This window comes from Canis aureus, chromosome 11, assembly GCF_053574225.1.
Source record: "Canis aureus isolate CA01 chromosome 11, VMU_Caureus_v.1.0, whole genome shotgun sequence".
NCBI lineage: Eukaryota > Metazoa > Chordata > Mammalia > Carnivora > Canidae > Canis > Canis aureus.
This window is the reverse complement of record NC_135621.1, coordinates 14,289,700-14,307,564: the sequence shown is the minus strand read 5'-3', so window position 1 is coordinate 14,307,564 and position 17,865 is coordinate 14,289,700. Positions and strand designations below refer to the sequence as shown.

The following is a 17,865-nucleotide window of genomic DNA, read 5'->3' as shown; positions in this document are numbered from 1 at the left end:
TAAAGTGATTCATCACAGAGCTATGGGTTAATAATTCTGAAACTGCTATGCATGAATACTGCAGATAAACATGAAGTAAAATAGACGGGTTGGTGCGAACCACGTTTCTCACTATTAGAATAAACTATGCAGTACTAGAGTCAGAAACATCTCTATCCTATGTTTGTTCTCAATTATAAAATATATTTTAAATACAGTAATTGTTCAGATTGTTACAGAATAGATCTTTTCACCGGTATGTTATAGGTCATATGAAAATAAATTAAAAGTTGATAAAAAGCCAGGTGATTAACAGGTATGTCAAATTTTTAAAACATAAACTTGATAAAAGGGTATTTAAAAGATTTTTTAACAATGTAAAACCTAATTTTTAAAAGACTCCAAATTTTACTGAAAATTTGCAACTACGTTGAATAAGTTTATCTCTAATCTTTTTAGCAGACTGGTAATAGAATTAAATGTCAGGAATGCACAGTAATCTCTGTAACACATCTGTATCACTAATGTCTACTCATATGCAAAAACTCTCAAACTCAAGACACTTTTAGAATAAATTATTAGATACACGAGTATAAATGCTAAAGGATAAACATTTTACATCTCCCTTTTCTGTGCTAGAAACCCTTAAAACAGTTAGTCATGCAATCTCTTAAAATATGACAAGAAGCAACTAACGGGGGAAATAAAAACCAAATCTTAGTATGAGAAAAAAAACAAGTAGGCTATTCATTCTGGGTGTTTCCCTAAATCAGAGCCTAATAAAAATAAAGCATGTAATATCCAGAATAAATGATAGCTAAACCGCAATTTTTCTCTCAAAAAAATTTCTCAAAACAAGAAATCACTGATCATGAGTAAAATCCCTAGAATATATTTTATCAGAGAGTGAAAAGATATCAGCTTTATTCTCTGTGTTCTATTAAACTTAGGATATGAAATCATCCTATCCTGTTCTTAAATGGAACAAGAGCCAGAAAATCTGAATTCTAGTATTAGCTTAATCAATTTCTCCTCTCTGGCCTCAAGTACCTAAGGAGTTCAGGAATTGCACCTAAAACAACTCAACTTTTCAACTATCATGTGAATTTGGTCAGGTTAGGATGGTTAAACCAGTTGGACAGGCTTAGTTTGTCTGTTTGTTTGTTTATTTAAGGAGACATTATATTCCAGGTTGGCTATTAATTAAAACAGACTGATAGATGGGACCAATTTCACTGGAGTTCAATAAAAGCTGAAGTAAGTACATTTAGCCATTACCCTGAAAACCTTAGGGTTTTTCAAATTAAAGAACTATGTCAAGAAACTTCTTGTAAATAGGTAATTGTACATATAAAATGTTATGAACTTATTTTCTGAACTAATTTTTGGTTCAATTACATGGATAAATGTTTTTAATGTTCTGAGTTGATGACTTGTGGTACATAAAAGAAACAGGGGCAGATAAAACAGAAATAAGTAAAAAAAGAATTTCAGTTTCAGATCAAACTGAGCCTAGGAAAATTGCCACATTACCTAAAAATAGTTTTTCTGAATGTTTTAGTAATACAGGTTTCATGGGTCTATAATTATCACGTAAAATGAAAAGCTGCCTATATTTACAAAGAAAAACAAATAAAAGTGAATTAACACTACTCCCCTGAAATCAATCTACTTCCTGGTTGTCGTAATTTCATATTTTGTAAATCAATTTGGTATGTCTTCTATTTTCTGTAGTGGTAGCCTTCTAAATATTCTGTGTCGGTTTCTCACATATATGCCAAGGAGGATTCTGGCCACCTGATATGCAGAATTTATTACAAGTAGAAAATCAGTAAATCATCTAAAACACTCAGCATCTCAAGATAAGAATTTTCTACAAGATAAGAATTTTCTACTACCAAGTCCTAAAAGTCCCAAACAAAATAAAATACCATAAAGACAGTCCCATTAAATTTAAATGACTAAAGCTCCATAATTTTTTTTTGAATTTTTAAAATTTTAATACAGTTCAAATCAGCGGGCCAGGTTCATTTCAGCTCCTTCACTGCCAAACCTGGGGGCAGAGACTGCTTGAGTTTCTCTGCCTTCTCTTTGTGATGACCAAAGTATAAAGATATCGGCTACACTGAACTTTAAACTTCACATTATCCTTATTCTTCTTGATCTTGACAGACTGGGGTCCTTTCACCTGGCTATGAGCAAAATGTCCTTGATTTTCTCGATTTTGCGAGGCATGGCTATGGGGGGTACCGGGCAAGGCCAGCACAGCAAGCGGCAAGAAGGGAGAAGAGAAAAGCAGTTCCATAATTTTTGAACCGCAAGCTTGGGAATCAAAACCTCCTAATTTATTTTAGGCTTAAATGAAATTTAAGTCCAAACTTAAGACAATCAAGGAGAGCCTTCTAATCTTCCTGCGACCTGAAAACTTACACACATTTGCACAAAAGTTGTTTAACCTCTGAGTGATTCAATTTCTTCACAGGAAGGTAAGATCTACCCAATCTAGCTCATGACTATGATCACGTAAGTTTGTAAACCAGCTTTATGATACATAAAACCTCATTGAAGTAACTGTTTGAATTACCTGACCAATCGTATGTGTAAATGGTCAAACTATTAGTACTTACTAATTTTCTGCTGGTGTAGAGCTTAAAAATTTTACAATTAATGTTTTAGAACTTTTCATTATAATTAGCTAAAAATCCACAAAGGTCTTGAGGGTTGAAGTAGCTTTTGCCAAAGCAGTCCCTCTAAAATAAGACCAAGTCATGGGACGCCTGGGTGGCACAGTGCATGAGCATCTATCTGCCTTTGGCTCAGGGCGTGACCCCAGAGTCCCGGGATCCCCTGGAGGAGTCTGCTTCTGCCTCTGCCTGTGTCTCTGCCTCTCTGTGTCTCTCATAAATAAATAAAATATTAAAAGAAAAAAAAAAAGACCAAGTTATATTAGCCTCACAACCTACTGTGGAACAGACACACTAGTTCTATTAAATTCAACAAAGAAACTTGCCGAAGTTATAATCTATAATTAAAACCCCTTAAAATACATAACGACTCCCTACTCTGCCTCGTAGAATGGCTGTAAGGTCATCAGCAATTAAAAATACCATATGTGAACCAGAAATCTAAAGGCTGCAACTCTACTATACTAAAAATTTTTATAGGTAATATACATTTCTTCTTAATAATTTATACAAGTTGTTGACTAGTGATAACGCGGTATCAAAAACTACCAGCTCATATCCACTGCTTAGACCTCCCTAATTCATAGGAACTGATGAGGCTTACTAAATTATCTCCGGCTTACTAAAAAAAAAAGGATAACTAAGTGATAAAGGGAAATCATGTGGCTTCTTATAAAAAGTTGCTCCTAAGGGGCGTCTGGGTGGCGCAGTCGGCTGAGCAGCCAGCTCGTGATTTTAGCTTAGTTCATGATCTCAGAGTCCTGGGATACAGCCCCACGCTGGGCTTCCCACTCAGCATGAAGACTCCTTGAGATTCTCTCTCCCTCTGCCCTCCGTCACTGAGCGCATGCACACGCTCTCTCTCTCTCTCTCTCTCTCTCAAATAAAACATTTTTTGAAAAAAGTTAAGGGGCACCTGGGTGGCTCAGTGGTTAAGCATCTTCCTTCAGCTCAGGGTGTGACCCTGGGATCCTGGGATTGAATCCCACATCAGGGTCCCCACAGGGAGCCTGCTTCTCCCTCTGCCTGCAACTTTGCCTCTTTCTCTCTGGGTGTCTCATGAATAGTAAATAAAATCTTTAATAAATAAATAAGTTTTAAAAAGTTGCTCTTGACATAAATCTAACAAACCTATTATATATATTTTTAACACTCAAAACATTCTTTTTCCAGTTTTCATAAAAGAAATAAAGCTTAAAAAAGAACAGAAACTAATTATAGCTGCCCATATAAAAAAAATAATAGTGAACACTAACTACATAAACACTTATTTCCCAAACCCTTCAAAGTTTAGTTTTTATACAAAAGAGGCAAATTGTACACTATCTTTTTGTGTGATGGGCAAGGGAATGGCCAAAGGTGCTCTGCAGAGGCCTGATACATGACTGTCAAGGGCATTAACACAGAGGAAGAAAAGAAAAGTGAGTATATTATTGAGAACAGAAATAGGCTAAAAGATTTATACTGTCTTTTATCACAGGATACAAATAAAATCACCTGGGAATTTTTTTTTTTTAATCCTAATGTCTCCTCCTCCTTTGCCCCTACTTTCATTAATTGAGCAGGAATGTAACCTGGTCATTAGTGCTTTTGAAAGTGCTCCCGATGATTCTAATGTACAGCCAAGGTTACGGTTATCAGGGCTAAGAAGGTACAGAAAAGTGAAATTCAAGTTTTCATCTCAGCATTAAGTACTGAGCAAAAACAAAACACCATAAATTAAAGGTAGTGTAAGAGAATTATTCATTTCCTTTGCATGCCAACGTGCCCTTTCCTTGCCTCTGACAACTAATGGTAGGTCTTAAACATAAATTATTTTTTAAGATTTTATTTATTTATTCATTAGAGACCCAGAGAGAGGCAGAGACACAGGCAGAGGGAGAAGCAGGCTCCCTGTGGGGAGCCCGATGTGGGGCTTGATCCCAGGACCCCAGGATCACGTCCTGAGCCAAAGGGAGATGGGAAAGCATTGAGCCATCCAGGTGCCCAAACATTAATCTTTACAATGTTTTATAAAGATGTCTTTGATTGAAATACACTCATTCTTAAGTTCCGGAGTGGCTAATACAAGATAGTAGATGCAAACGTTACAATAAAACTTCTTTGTTAGAAGAAATTTCTAACAGTCAGTACGGGTTTCCCTCACTATCTGAAAGATTGTATTATGCTATTTTGGTTTTACAAAAGACCTACATTAGTATCTGTTTTTTGCTAACTGAAAGAAATCCAAAGAGGATTTTCATTTGTAGGAAAAAGTAATTGTTTCCTTGCTTTATGTTGTTTCACTTAGGTTTAAGAATGCTCTACTTTCAGAAAGCAGGGGAAACCAGTACTTAGGTTTTATCTTTATTTATTTTTTTAGATTTTATTTGAGAGAGTGAGAACACAACTGGGGGGGGAGGGGGCAGAGGGACAAGCAGCACCATCACCAGCCCCACCACCACCCCCTACCACTGAGCAGGGTGCTGGAAGAGGGGCTCCATCCCAGGGCCTTGAGATCATGACCTGAGCCAGTCAGACACTTAACTGAGGCACACAGGCACCCCTTATCTTTAGGATTTAAAAATATGTCCACAATCTTAACATTCCTTCCCAGAAATGTAATATTACCTATCATTTGCCAAGTATTAGCACTGTGCACTAAATACCTTACCTGTGTAATTTCCTTCAATACTTAGAATGCTTACCATAAGGTAAATATTACTATTCCTTTTGTACAGATGAAAAAACAAACTAAGAATAAGGTCAAGCACTAGTAGTAAGTTAACTAGAAGTAACAAGCCCAGAATTTGAGTTCATGTCCAGATGACTTGAATCCATGTCTTAACCACTATGCTTTACTAATTCACATGTTTTTTCATGAACAATGATTTTTTGCATGAAACCATTTCAAGAAATGCTAGCAGTCAAATAATACATCTACTCAAAAATCTCACTCTTCTGCTACAATGAAGAAATCAGCAATGGTGAGAAAAGAAACAAATATTACTCAGCTGGAAATTTAAAGTTCAGCAAGAGCCTGATCAGAAAGTACCCACAATACCATTTCAGACAACTTCAGAAGCTAAGCAGGGGGAAAAAAAAAATCGCGAACAGCTCAACTGTTTTTGTTTAATGTTAAGGCCAGCAGATTATTCTGGTCAATGGAGGTCTTGGTGTCTGTCTCAGCCACAGAAATCAATAAATTCAATATATCTTTATCTTTACACAATTCTTTAGGAAAGAATTCATAAATTCCTTCAGAAATCCACTTTCCACATCTCTATTCGCCACCACCATAGTTCAAGTCACAATTATTTGTCTAACAGGTCTCAGTCTATTTCCTCTAATATAACCATCTACCAACCAATTTGGCCTAAGTATCTCCACATTTTGACATCTAGGAGTCAGATGAGATGGAACAAGCAAGGTAAATGGAAGAGCAGCAGTGAAGGAGATGAAAACCAAAGAGCGTATATAAACATGTTGAAAGTTGACCGAGGAAAGTGGTTCAAGGAAGAGTGTAATGAATCGTTTCAAACTCTGTTGATTAAAAAAATAATGAGTACCGGGGTAGCTCAGTTGGTTAAGCATCTGCCTTCAGCTCAGGTCCTGCGCGATCCCAGGCTTGGGAGCAAGCCTTCTGTTGGGCTCTCTGCTCAGCGGGGAGCCACCTTCTCTCCCTGCTTGTGCGTGCCCACACTCATTCTGTCAAATAAATAAACTTTTTAAATCTTGGGGAAAAAAAAAAAAGTAGTTAATCTTTGGATAACAACATGAAAGTCAATGGAAAAATTATTCTGACAAGAATAATTTTGGTGGAATGGTAGAAATAAAAGCACTGACTGAATCAGGTTCATAAAAAGATAGAAAGAAAAAAATTGGTAACAAAATATAGACATCCTTTTGAAGGCAGTTTTGCCATAAAAGTGAGGAGGGAAATGGGAAATAGCTTAAGGAAAACGTGGAGGCCAGAGAATCCTTTCATAAGATAGGAAAACTTACAGTATCAAGAGTAAAGCTGATGACACAAATTAGAGGGAGAGGTATTACTAGAATGAGGAGTAAGTATGAAGGGAATTGTGTAAGAGATATTGGTCTCAGACAGGCAAAAAGACTTATGAGTACCATCAGAGTGAAGATAGTAAATGGGTACAGATTCAGGTATGTGGATAGAGCTTTCCCTGAGTACGAAATTTCTCATCTGATTGCTTGTTTTCCATTTTTTAAAATAAAATAAGAAGTAAGGTCATCAATTCAGAGTGAGGATATAAAAAGAAGTATTAGAAATTTGAGGAGGGAAAAAAAGGTATGAAACAGTGCTCTAAGAAAGTAAGAGAGTGAAGAAATCAGAGGAAACACTGCAGAGCAGAACTGCCAAGCAGCACCATGAGCCCACCGAAGTTGGTATTCATCGCTCCGCACTTCTCCAGCCACATGCAACTGCAGGGAGTGCAGGCCAATGGTTGGCAGCGGTTGATTTAACCGAAGCTAGTGAGTACAATGAAACATGAGAAAGGAAAGGAGATTAAGGGTATAGGCAAAATAGGAATCATAATGACAGATAAGAAAAGAAGTGAGGATGTTATCTTATCATTTGCCTAAATTCTAGCCATACTGACTTTCTTTTTTGACTCTCAAACACACCAAATCAGTTCTCATCTCAGGGCCTTTACTTCTGTTGCTCCTTTTCTTTCTTTTTTTAAAGATTTTATTTACTTATTCATGACAGGCAGAGAGTAAGAGGCAGACACACAGGCACAAAGAAGCAGGTTAGCCCGATATGGGACTCAATCCCGGGACTCCAGGATCACACCCTGGGCCAAAGGCAACTGCTCAACCGCTGAGCCACCCAGCTGTCCCCTGCTGCTCTTTTTCAATGATCTTCTCAACATTCGTATTTCTGCTTAACTATATCTTTCCTCAGAAAGGTCTTCCCTCTCTGAACATTCACTATCTGAATTTTGTTCTTATGTGTTTACTGTCTATATTTACCCCTTAGAATGTAAGGTCTTTAAACAGAAAAATCTTGTTTATTTTACTTACCATTTAAATACCTAAAATAGTGTCACATAACAGATACACTTTATTGAATGAGATAAAAATATACTAAATTCTTCATTAAATTTAATTTATGAAAACACTACTTTCCTAAAAAGAACTGCAGTAAAATTAGCATCTTGCCTGATAAGAACATCAGTAATCACAGGTTAATTTTAAAGTTGGCTGTTGCAGATTCCACTCAAAAACTACATACTTTTCAAATATAATGCACATTTATTCCCCTTGATATTTTCATACAACACTAGGCCTTTTCTTTGAGTTTAGGATTACTAATTAGGTTATCACATGATCTTTTCCTATAAACCACATCTATAATGCATGTCTTAAGATTTCCAGTTTTAATCTAGTTTAAAGTTGAACATGATCTTAGAGATATTTAAATAATAATCTTTCTGAATTTTTATAAATATTTTCCAGTTTTGTTTTTTTGTTTTGTTTTTTGTTTTTTTAGTAATTGTTTCACCATTTAGTTTGTTAAGGACATCAGTCACAAACACATTTTGCATATGAAAGATTTGATATATAACAGTCTTTGAGAGGAGGACAGCTTTAAAAAAAAAAAACCCTATAAAACTGAGAGGACATATGTTTCCAGGAGAGAAATTAATATTATCACTTTGAAACATAATTCAGTATTAAAAGTTGAAAATCCTTGATACTACTAATAATCATACTCCTCTAACTTCCTTCCAAAAATAATTACTGAGTTCTACCACATTCCAGGTAGGAAACAAACAGTAATAGTAAAAAAAGAATTCAATGAGAAACACCTATGAGGGACACAAAACTAGTGAATTTCTGTAATAAAAACTCTATTTGTAAACATCCTGGGGTCAGAAGCCATGTTTCCAAATTATTGTCCATGGAATTATAATGCAATGAATAACAGAAAGTTACAAATGGCAATTAATATTCATGTCTTAATGATAACATTCCTTCACTCTTCACTAAAAAGTGTCCTTAACATGTTTTTTTTTTTTTTTTTTTTTAAGCCAAGTCTTTTTTTTTTTTTATGATAGTCACAGAGAGAGAGAGAGAGGCAGAGACTCAGGCAGAGGGAGAAGCAGGCTCCATGCACCGGGAGCCCGATGTGGGATTCGATCCCAGGTCTCCAGGATCGCGCCCTGGGCCAAAGGCAGGCGCCAAACCGCTGCGCCACCCAGGGATCCCCTTAACATGTATTAAACATAATTTAATGTTTACCTAACATAGTAAACAGTAACTTAAATGCCTTGATGGCCTGATTGGGGCAGGAGTACTTAACCTGGGTCTAAAATCCCCATTCTGTTGAGGAAATGCAGAGGGTGCGTGAGCTTGAATAAGAAAAAAATCACATCTTTATTTTATTAACCTCTGATTGAAATTTAGTATTTCCTTAATTAAAAATGTAAGCAATAAGCTGTTACAGTATTAGTTATACCTGTGACTTTGTTACCACTAGAGACCACAGATACTTTTCTATTACTTTAGATGCTTCAAATCTCAAATTATCATTTATGCTCACTACTAGCTTAAAAATTGTACATCGCTGGACTTTGTTGATATGTGCATTACAAAATGCATTTGATGTTAAAAAAATATTCTAATACATAAATACATTTCTCATAAGCATAAATACCAGGAGCATATTTAATTGAACTCTCTTGTTTCAGAGATAAAGAAATTGTGGCCTGGTGGGACTTAAATGCCTTCTTCAAGGTCACATACACAGCTATTTAGTGACAGAGCCAGAGAAAACATAATCTAGGTTTTCTGGTTCACAAACTAACGCTAAACCAACTTTGATGTGACTGGGTCATAAGAAAGCAAGACAGGGAAAAGACAACTCTGCAAATACATGTCAAAATTATTAGGAAAGAGATGAATTATACAGGAAGAAGAATGGTTTGAAAATGAAAATGATTCACTGAAGGATTAGAGTGCTTTAAGTTATATTCTAGGAGCTCCTGTCTGGCTCAGTCAGAAGAGTATGTAACTCTTGATTTTGGGATTATAAATTCAAACTCCGTATTGGGTGTAGAGATTACTTAAAAATAAAATCTTAAATAAAAAGAAAACCAAATTCCACAGCATGGCATGCCAATGCAAATGTTGAATAAACTGGTCAGAAAACAAATGGGTAAGGCTCTCTTTGCATATTGAAAGCATAGAAATATTCTGAATATCTGAATATCCTAAACATTATTAAAATAGATTGTCTTTCCCATTTTTCCTGAAACAGGACCTTCTCAGTCTGTTTTCCCACTTTATAGAGAGAAATGGGTAGAGTAAAAATTTTACTTCCTTCCAGATGTACAATAAGAATTACAACAATAAGCACAATATTGATATTTACTATCAAATAAAAGTCTGAATCACTGGCAAAGAAAGTAGGAACTATGGCAAATGAGGAAAATCTGTGAACCGCCTAAAGGTAGTTGCTACTGCTCAACTCTAGCTAAATACTAAAATACTGAACTGTCAGCCCAGAATTCCATCTAGAGCTGGAACAAAAGTATCCTTCAAAAATGAAAATGAAATAAATATATGTTCAGATTAAAGAAAACTAGATAATTCATCATAAGCAGACCTGATTTGAAAAAAGGAATTTTATTTGGACAAAGAGAAACAATGCCAAAATTTCATGAACAACAAGAATGGCAAGTATGTGGATATGTAGATAGACCAGGAGCTGGCAAATTTTTTCTGTAAGGGGCTAGCCAGAGCAAATATTTTAGGTTTTGCAGGCCAAATGGTCTCTATTCTGCACTGTAGAGCAAGAAAAACCATAGACAATACATAAACTAACAGGTGTGGCTGTATTCCAATAAAATTTACAGAAGCAGGTGGCAAGCTGAATTTGGCCTGCAGTAACAACTTGCCAATCTCTCCAACGGACTATGTTTTTCTTCTTATATTCTTTAAAATATGCGAGATAATTGAAGGCAAAATTTATATCATCATCTGAAGGGATATTTGAACCATGTGGATATAATGCAACAACTACAACACAAAGGAGGGTGACAAAAGGAAAGAATCTTATCACATGGTGACAAGATTTCCAAGTAGTAAGATATAAACTTTTAAGTACAGTGGGTAGCCTTTGTAGTTGCAATCAAGTTAAGAAGAGGTCATATTAGATTTGGGTGGGCCCAAATCTGATGACTGGTATTTTTACAAGGAAGGAGACACAGAGATGTACACAGAGCAAAAACGCCTAAGTGAAGATGAAGCAAAAATTGGAGTGATACACTTACAAGCCTAAGAATACCTACAGTTGGTGACAATCACCAGAAGCTAGCTACAAGAACAAGCAAGCAAAGGATTCTTCCCTAAACCTACCAACACGTGACCCTGCTGATGCCTCAATTTCAAACTTCTAACCTCCAAAATCAACACACAAATATGAATTACATCTACTGGGGGGAAAAAACTAAATTCACAGTTAAAATACTCCAGAACCAGGTAGTTTGACCAGTGACTTCTACCAAACATTTAAACAATACTAGTTCAAGACAAGATCTTTCAGAAACAGAACATGAGGGATTACTTCCAAAGTCATTTTTATGAGGCTAACATTATATTGATACCAAAATCAAAGATAATTCAGGAAAAGAAAAGCCTTAAGAAACCTGAACATAGACACAAAAATCCCCAACAAAGTATTAGCAAATTTAACAAAATACCCAAATATTAATAAGCAATGAACAAGGGAAGCTTATTCTGAGAATATACTTGCTCTCCTTTCTTCCCTCCGTTTCCTTGACATGAAATCACATGAAGGAATAACAATATACCGTTGGGTTTGAAAAACATATGCCTACATGATGTGTAAAACACCAACAGCACAAAAAGGGTGAAGAGAAATTAAACCTACACAGAAATAAGATTTCTACATTTCACTGTAATTAAGTTAATGTAAGTGTGGCACAGTAAGATGCATATTGGTAAGCCCCAGTGAAACAACTAAGAAAATACAAAAGAACATAGTGAAACCACCATTAAAGGAATTAAAAGCTTACACTGGGGACGACACCTGATGCAAAAGAAAGTAAAGCAGAAATAAAAAAACCCACAGAAACATACAAGAAAAGAAAGCAAGATGGCAGCCTAGTCACACAACTTCAAAAACAATATTAAATACAAATAATTACACAATCCAACAAAAAGCACTGCCAAATTTCATTGTCAGATTGCAACAAATCAGAACAAAAAAAAATCTACATGCTATCTACAGAAGACACACTTTACATTTAAAAATGCAAATAGGGGATCCCTGGGTGGCTCAGCGGTTTGGCGCCTGTCTTTGGCCCGGGGCGCGATCCTGGAGTCCCAAGATCGAGTCCCACGTCAGGCTCCTGGCATGGAGCCTGCTTCTCCCTCCTCCTTTGTCTCTGCCTCCCTCTCTCTCTCTATCATAAATAAATAAATAAATCTTTTAAAAAATGCAAATAAATTGAGGTGCACTTGGGTGACTCAATCTAAGCATCTGACTCTTGGGTTTGGCTCAAATCATGATCTCCCTATTGGGAGATCAAGCCCCATGTCAGACTCCCTGATCAGCAGGGAGTCTCCTTCCCCTCTGCTCCCCCCATGTGTGTGCTCTCTCTCAAATAAATAAACCTTAAAAAAGATTAAACTAAAACATAAAAATGCAAATAAATTGCAAGTAAAAGGATGGGAATGATAAATCATGAAATTTTTCTACAGCTGATGTGAAAGAAATGGTTGCCTATGTTCTTCTAGGACTTTTGTGATTTCAGATCTCATATTAAGGCCTTTAATAAATTTTGAATTTATTTTTGTATATGGTACAAGAAAGTGTTCCAGTTTCTTTCTTTTACACATATCTATCACATATCTATCCAATTGCCCTAACACATTTGTTGAAGAAACTATCTTTTCCCCATTGCATATTCTTGCCTCTTTTGTTGTAGATCAATTGACTATGTAAGTGTGGGTTTAATTCTGGGCTTTTCTAGTCTGTTCCATTGATCTATGTGTCTATTTTGATTACTACACATCTACAGTATGTCTTGAAATCCGGGATTATCATACCTCCAGCTTTGTTCTTCTTTCTCAAGACTGCTTTAGTTATATGGCTCTTTTGTGGTTCCATACAAATTTTAGATTTATTCTAGTTCTATGGAAAATGTTTACATTTTCATAGACTGTATTAAATCTACAGATTGTTTTGAGTAGTACAGACATTTTAACAATATCAATTCTTCCAATCCATGAGCATGAAATATCTTTCCATTTATTTGTGGCATCTTCAATTTTACTTTCATCAACATTTTTCTACTGTTCAGAATACAGGTCATTAAGACCTTTGGTTAAGTTTATTCAGAGACATTTCATTATTTCTGATGCAACTGTAAATGGGATTGTTTTATAATTTCTCTTTTTCCCAGATTTCCATATATTAATTTTGTGTCCTAAAACTTTACTGAAATCATTTATCAGTTTCTAGCAGTCTTCTGGTAGAGTTTTTAAGGTTTTCCATTACAATATCATGTCATCTAGTTAACTTTTACTTCTTTCTTACTGATTTAGATGCCTTTTATCCCTTTTTCTTGTCTGACTGCTGTGGCTAGGACTTTTAGCACTATGTTGAATAAAAGTGGTGAGAGTGGACATCCTCATCTTTCACTTATTTCTCCTCCAATCTTTAGAATTTCCTTCCTTCTATTTGCTGTGGGCTTTATTCTTTTTCTAGCTCCCTTAAGGTATGAGATTGGGTTGTTAGAGATTTTTCTTGTTTCTTCAGAAAGGCCTGTATTACTATTCTTCCCTCTTAGTACAGCTTTTGCTGCATCCCAAAGATTTTGGGCCATTTTGTTTTCATTTTCATTTGTCTCCATTTATTTTTTTATTTCCTTTTTGATTTTTTGGCTGACTTATTCATTCTTCAATAACTCGTTAATTAGTCTCTATGTATTTTCATTCTTTCCAGCTTTTTCTTTTTCTTTTTTTTTTTTTTTTTTTCCCCAGCTTTTTCATGTGATTTATTTCTAGTTTCATACCATTCTGGATAGAAAAGATCCATATTATGATTTCAATCTTTTTTAACTCATGGACACTTGTTTTGTGGCCTAACATGATCTATTCTGGAGAATGTTCCCTATGTACTTGAATGTATATTCCACTGTTTCAGATGAAAGGTACTGAATATATGTTAGGTCCATCTGGTCTAAGATATCATTCAAAGCCAGTTTTCTTGTTGACTTTCTGTCTAGATGATCTATCCACTGATGTAAGTAGGGTGTTGAAGTCCCCTACTATTATTGCATTACTATTAATTTCTTCCTTTATGTCTCTTAATGCTTGCTTTATGTATTTAAGTAGTCCCATGTTGAGTACACAGATATTTATAATTGTTCTATCCTCCTGTTGGACCATCCCTTTTATCATTATGTAGTGTCCTTCTTTGTTTCTTATCATAGCCTTTGCTTTAAAGTCTATTTTGTCTGACATTAGTATTGCCACCCCAGCTTTCCTTCCACTTCCATTCACACAGTAAATGATTTTTCATCCCTTTACATTCAATCTGCCTGTTCCTTCAGGTCTGAACTGGGAGTCCCCTATAAGCAGCATATGGATGGGTCTTGCTTTTTTAATCTACTCAGTCACCCAATGTCTTTTGACTGGAACATTTAGTCCTTTTACATTTAAAGGAATTATTGATAGGTATTCATGGTCATTTCATTTGTTTTACAGTTACTTTGTAGCTCTTCTCTGTTCCTTTCTTCTTCTCTTGCTCTCTTTGTGATTAAAAACATTTTTCTAGATACCTCTCCTCAGGTAAGGAAAATAAAGGCAGAATTATACTACTGGGCCTACACCACAGTAAAAAACTTTCACATAGCAAAGGAAATCATCAACAAAACAAAAAGGCAACCCACCAAATGGGAGAAGATATTTGCAAATAACATATCTGATAAGGGAGTTAATACCTAAAATATGTAAGAAACTGTTCCAACTCAACACTATAAAACCACAAATAATCTAACTAAAAATTGGGCAGAGAACCTGAATAATCCTTTTTTCCAAAGACATACAATGGCCAACAGATACATGAAAAGATGCTCAAAATCACTAGTCAGAGAAATGCAAATCAAAATAACAACTGAGATCACTGTTTATCACCTCACACTTGTCATGATGGTTAAAATAAAAAACACAGTAACAAGTATTGGAGAGGGTGTGAAAAAGGAACTCTAATGCACTGTTGGTAGAAATCCAAGTGCAGCCACAGTGGAAAACAGTACGGACATTTCTCTAAAAGTTAAAAAATGTATTACCGTACGATTCAATAATTCCACTAGTATTTACCCAAAGAAAACAAAAACAGTAATTCAAAAGGATATATGCACCCCTATATTTACTACAGCATTATTTACAATAGCCAAGATCTGAAAGTAACCCAAGTGTCCACCAAGAGATGAATGGCTAAAGATGTAAAGTATATACATACAACAGAATATTACTCAGCTATAAAAAAGAACATCTTGCCATTTGCAACAACATGATGGATCTAGAAAGTGCAATGCTAACTGAAATAAGTCCAAGGAAGACAAACACCATATGACTTCACTTGTGGAATTTAAGAAACAAATGAACAAAGAGAAAAAGAGACAACCCCAGACTCTTAAATACAGACAACAAACTGGTGGAAGAATGGATGAAATATATAAAGGGGATTAAGAGTACACTTAATGAGCACCAAATAATCTGTAATATGTAATCTGTAATAATATGTAATATGTAATCTGTAATATGAATATGTATTTGTGTCTTCAACAACTCCTTTTCTATCATTATAGACCAACAAAATTTGCAGGGCTTTAAGGGATTTTAAAAAGACTTCTAGTTCATTCTGTTACCACATTTGAGTCTGCACGAAAGGATTCTCTAAAAATGACTCTTTATTAAGCAATAACAGAAAAAACTTCTCTAGAATTCCCTAATTAAACAATCTAGACAACATGGTTACCATTAACAAATTCTTACTTCTATGTATCTAAAAGACGTATCTTCTTTAGTATTCCGTGAAAGAAAATATTAGTATTACATTTTACACCTCTAAAGTTACTTTAATGGTATTCATCAGGTGTTGCCCAAAATATGATGCAGAGTAAACAATTCCAAAACTCAGAGACATAACAAAAGTATTAGTTTCTTGCTTTGGTATCTGTGGGATGTTAGACTAATAACCTCAGCTAGGCTGGCATCAAGCTGTTAAGATGGACATGGGCTACTTCACTTGTCTCTCATTCTCTTCTAATCAGTGGTTTCCTAATGGTCTTCTGTTGGGGAAAAGCAAGAGTACAAAGAACAAGCCCACCTCCTCCATTGATGCACTTAAAGTCTATGCTCACTCTGTGGGTGAACTGTTTTTTGTTTTTAGTCTAAATAATAAGACTTTTTTTTGGAGTGAGAGAGCACACAAATAGACATGCACACACACACACATGCAGGAGCAGGTTGGTAGGAAGGACAGAGGGAGAAAAACAATCTTAAGCAAACTCCTCATTGAGCATGGAGCCTGACATGGGGCTCACACAAACCCTGATTATGATCTGAGCTGAAATCAAGAGTCAGACACTTAAACAACTGAGCCACCCAGGTGCCCCAAGATTTATTTTAAATGAAAAAATAAAAATAAATCCTATGTTCACCTGCAATCTAATAACATTCCTTTGGCCAAAGCAAATTTCATGTCCAAACCTAACATCAATGGAGCCAAAAAAATAAACTCTACCTCTCACTGTAAGAACCATACACAAAAGGCAAAAGGTATGGAATGGAAGATAAGTGGAAAAATAATGTGATCAACCTACTCTTTCTCTTTTAAACAAAAGTAGCAATCCATACCCTCTTGGGAAACTCAGAAGACCCCACAGAATCTGATACATCTTCTGAATTTGAATGTTAGCTCTTCCAATGACTAGCTGGGAAAATTCTGGGAGAGTATTCATCCTTTTCAGGCCCAGATCCTGAATCTGTACAAGAAGAGTAAGGAACTTCTTATGGCTGTTGGGATAACTAATTCATAGAGTACGTGTATAAAGCTGAGCATAACGTGATGCCCATAGTAAAATGTGCTCAGTAAACAGTAGCTTTCAATACTAGGTCATTCAACATGTGTTAAGAAAAAATCTATTATGAAATAGCAATCACATGAATTCTGGAGTAGCTCTACTAATATCACACAAAATAGACTTAAAACACTTTGAGAGATAAACAGAAACATTTTTCCTATCATAAATGGGTCAATCATCAAGAAAATATAATTATAAACATAGGAGTCGAACAGAAACCCAAATAAATGAAGCAAAAACTGAAAGAACAGAAAGAAAGTAGTCAATTCAACAACAGTGGTTGGGAGACTTTAATATCCCACTTTCAATAATAGATGAAGCAAGATAACAAGCCAATAAGAGACTTGAATACTAATATAAAAACTAGATCTAACAAATACATCTGTAACACATAACAACAGCAAAATATATGTTCTTTTCAAGTACTAATGAAACATTCTCCAGGATAACCATATGCCAGATAGAAAACCTCAACAGATTTTAAAAGACTGAAATTATGCATGTAAGACATGTCCTCCAACCAAAACGTAGTAACATTAGATATAATGACAAAATGAAATGGGAAATTTATAAACCTGTGGAAATTAAACAATACTTCTAAATAAACAGTGGTTATAGAACCACAAGGAAAGTTAGAAAATCTTTCAGGAAAAATGAAGACAAAAATAAGAGATACCAAATTCATGGAGTGCAGTGAAAGCAATTAAGGGGAAATTTATAGTTGTAAATATACAAAGAACTCTTACAACTCACTAATAAGAAGACAAACTAAAAATAGATATAGGTTTGGGATCTGGTAAGATATTTCTTCAAAGATATACATGTAACCATATACACTCAAAAATGTAAATGTCACTAATCATCAGGATAATGTAAATGAAAACCACAAAAGAGATCATACTCAGTAGGATGGCTATAATAAGAAAGATAAAACAGTAACAGTTGGCCAGGATCTAGAGAAATTGAAACTTTCATACTCTGCTGGTGGAGGTGTAAAATGGTAGGGCTGCCCTGGACAAGAGTGTGCAATTCAAGAGGTTAATACCACCATATGACCAAACAATTCCACTATGTAT

At 35.3% G+C, this 17,865-nt stretch overlaps 1 protein-coding gene and 1 pseudogene across 4 annotated transcripts in view; both read right to left on the bottom strand.

Moving 5' to 3' along the window:
- The window catches only part of CNOT2 (CCR4-NOT transcription complex subunit 2), a 116,644-nt gene that overhangs the window by 77,503 nt on the left and 21,276 nt on the right, over positions 1 to 17,865 (bottom strand). The gene's annotated exons all lie outside the window — the stretch shown is intronic.
- LOC144322956 (large ribosomal subunit protein eL38 pseudogene) lies at positions 1,961 to 2,855 on the bottom strand (annotated as a pseudogene).